This window comes from Phyllobates terribilis, unplaced genomic scaffold (assembly GCF_046119375.1).
Source record: "Phyllobates terribilis strain yellow unplaced genomic scaffold, ASM4611937v1 Scaffold_160__1_contigs__length_4322635, whole genome shotgun sequence".
NCBI lineage: Eukaryota > Metazoa > Chordata > Amphibia > Anura > Dendrobatidae > Phyllobates > Phyllobates terribilis.
Genome location: NW_027362920.1, coordinates 285,525 through 289,071, shown reverse-complemented (window position 1 = coordinate 289,071; position 3,547 = coordinate 285,525).

The following is a 3,547-nucleotide window of genomic DNA, read 5'->3' as shown; positions in this document are numbered from 1 at the left end:
GTATATAGTGGATCTGTCAGCTCTCCTGTATTGTGTAGTATATAGAGGATGTGTCAGCTCTCCTGTGTGGTGTAGTATATAGAGGATCTGTCAGCTCTCCTGTGTGGTGTAGTGTATAGAGGATCTGTCAGCTCTCCTGGGTGGTGTAGTATATAGAGGATCTGTCAGCTCTCCTGTGTGGTGTAGTATATAGAGGATCTGTCAGCTCTCCTGTGTGGTGTAGTATATAGTGGATCTGTCAGCTCTCCTGTATTGTGTAGTATATAGAGGATGTGTCAGCTCTCCTGTGTGGTGTAGTATATAGAGGATGTGTCAGCTCTCCTGTGTGGTGTAGTATATTGAGGATCTGTCAACTCTCCTATGTGATGTAGCATATAGAGGATCTGTCAGCTTTCCTGTGTGGTGTAGTGTATAGAGGATCTGTCAGCTCTCCTGTGTGGTGTAGTATATAGAGGATCTGTCAGCTCTCCTGTGTGGTGTAGTATATAGAGGATCTGTCCTGTGTGGTGTAGTATATAGAGGATCTGTCAGCTCTCCTGTGTGGTGTAGTATATAGAGGATCTGTCAGCTCTCCTGTGTGGTGTAGTATATAGTGGATCTGTCAGCTCTCCTGTATTGTGTAGTATATAGAGGATGTGTCAGCTCTCCTGTGTGGTGTAGTATATAGAGGATCTGTCGGCTCTCCTGTGTGGTGTAGTATATAGAGGATGTGTCAGCTCTCCTGTGTGGTGTAGTATATAGTGGATCTGTCAGCTCTCCTGTATTGTGTAGTATATAGAGGATGTGTCAGCTCTCCTGTGTGGTGTAGTATATAGTGGATCTGTCAGCTCTCCTGTATTGTGTAGTATATGGAGGATCTGTCAGCTCTCCTGTGTGGTGTAGTATATAGAGGATCTGTCAGCTCTCCTGTGTGGTGTAGTATATAGAGGATCTGTCAGCTCTCCTGTGTGGTGTAGTATATAGAGGATCTGTCCTGTGTGGTGTAGTATATAGAGGATCTGTCAGCTCTCCTGTGTGGTGTAGTATATAGAGGATCTGTCAGCTCTCCTGTGTGGTGTAGTATATAGTGGATCTGTCAGCTCTCCTGTATTGTGTAGTATATAGAGGATGTGTCAGCTCTCCTGTGTGGTGTAGTATATAGAGGATCTGTCAGCTCTCCTGTATTGTGTAGTATATAGAGGATGTGTCAGCTCTCCTGTGTGGTGTAGTATATAGAGGATCTGTCAGCTCTCCTGTATTGTGTAGTATATAGAGGATGTGTCAGCTCTCCTGTGTGGTGTAGTATATAGTGGATCTGTCAGCTCTCCTGTATTGTGTAGTATATGGAGGATCTGTCAGCTCTCCTGTGTGGTGTAGTATATAGAGGATCTGTCAGCTCTCCTGTGTGGTGTAGTATATAGAGGATCTGTCAGCTCTCCTGTGTGGTGTAGTATATAGAGGATCTGTCAGCTCTCCTGTGTGGTGTAGTATATAGAGGATCTGTCAGCTCTCCTGTGTGGTGTAGTATATAGAGGATCTGTCCTGTGTGGTGTAGTATATAGAGAATCTGTCAGCTCTCCTGTGTGGTGTAGTATATAGAGGATCTGTCAGCTCTCCTGTGTGGTGTAGTATATAGTGGATCTGTCAGCTCTCCTGTATTGTGTAGTATATAGAGGATGTGTCAGCTCTCCTGTGTGGTGTAGTATATAGAGGATCTGTCAGCTCTCCTGTGTGGTGTAGTATATAGAGGATGTGTCAGCTCTCCTGTGTGGTGTAGTATATGGATGATCTGTCAGCTCTCCTGTGTGGTGTAGTATATAGTGGATCTGTCAGCTCTCCTGTATTGTGTAGTATATAGAGGATGTGTCAGCTCTCCTGTGTGGTGTAGTATATAGTGGATCTGTCAGCTCTCCTGTATTGTGTAGTATATGGAGGATCTGTCAGCTCTCCTGTGTGGTGTAGTATATAGAGGATCTGTCAGCTCTCCTGTGTGGTGTAGTATATAGAGGATCTGTCAGCTCTCCTGTGTGGTGTAGTATATAGAGGATGTGTCAGCTCTCCTGTGTGGTGTAGTATATAGAGGATCTGTCGGCTCTCCTGTGTGGTGTAGTATATAGAGGATCTGTCGGCTCTCCTATGTGGTGTAGTATATAGAGGATCTGTCAGCTCTCCTGTGTGGTGTAGTATATAGTGGATCTGTCAGCTCTCCTGTGTGGTGTAGTATATAGAGGATCTGTCGGCTCTCCTGTGTGGTGTAGTATATAGAGGATGTGTCAGCTCTCCTGTGTGGTGTAGTATACAGAGGATCTGTCAGCTCTCCTGTGTGGTGTAGTATATAGAGGATGTGTCAGCTCTCCTGTGTGGTGTAGTATACAGAGGATCTGTCAGCTCTCCTGTGTGGTGTAGTATATAGAGGATCTGTCGGCTCTCCTGTGTGGTGTAGTATATAGAGGATGTGTCGGCTCTCCTGTGTGGTGTAGTATATAGAGGATGTGTCAGCTCTCCTGTGTGGTGTAGTATATAGAGGATCTGTCAGCTCTCCTGTATTGTGTAGTATATAGAGGATGTGTCAGCTCTCCTGTATGGTGTAGTATATAGAGGATATGTCAGCTCTCCTGTGTGGTGTAGTATATAGAGGATATGTCAGCTCTCCTGTGTGGTGTAGTATATAGAGGATCTGTCGGCTCTCCTGTGTGGTGTAGTATATAGAGGATCTGTCAGCTCTCCTGTGTGGTGTAGTATATAGAGGATCTGTCAGCTCTCCTGTGTGGTGTAGTATATAGTGGATCTGTCAGCTCTCCTGTATTGTGTAGTATATAGAGGATGTGTCAGCTCTCCTGTGTGGTGTAGTATATAGAGGATCTGTCGGCTCTCCTGTGTGGTGTAGTATATAGTGGATCTGTCGACTCTCCTGTGTGGTGTAGTATATAGAGGATCTGTCAGCTCTCCTGTGTGGTGTAGTATATAGAGGATGTGTCGGCTCTCCTGTGTGGTGTAGTATATAGAGGATCTGTCAGCTCTCCTGTATTGTGTAGTATATAGAGGATGTGTCAGCTCTCCTGTGTGGTGTAGTGTATAGAGGATCTGTCAGCTCTCCTGGGTGGTGTAGTATATAGAGGATCTGTCAGCTCTCCTGTGTGGTGTAGTATATAGAGGATCTGTCGGCTCTCCTGTGTGGTGTAGTATATAGAGGATCTGTCAGCTCTCCTGTGTGGTGTAGTATATAGAGGATCTGTCAGCTCTCCTGTGTGGTGTAGTATATAGAGGATCTGTCAGCTCTCCTGTGTGGTGTAGTATATAGTGGATCTGTCAGCTCTCATGTATTGTGTAGTACATAGAGGATGTGTCAGCTCTCCTGTGTGGTGTAGTATATAGAGGATCTGTCGGCTCTCCTGTGTGGTGTAGTATATAGAGGATGTGTCAACTCTCCTGTGTGGTGTAGTATATAGTGGATCTGTCAGCTCTCCTGTATTGTGTAGTATATAGAGGATGTGTCAGCTCTCCTGTGTGGTGTAGTATATAGTGGATCTGTCAGCTCTCCTGTATTGTGTAGTATATGGAGGATCTG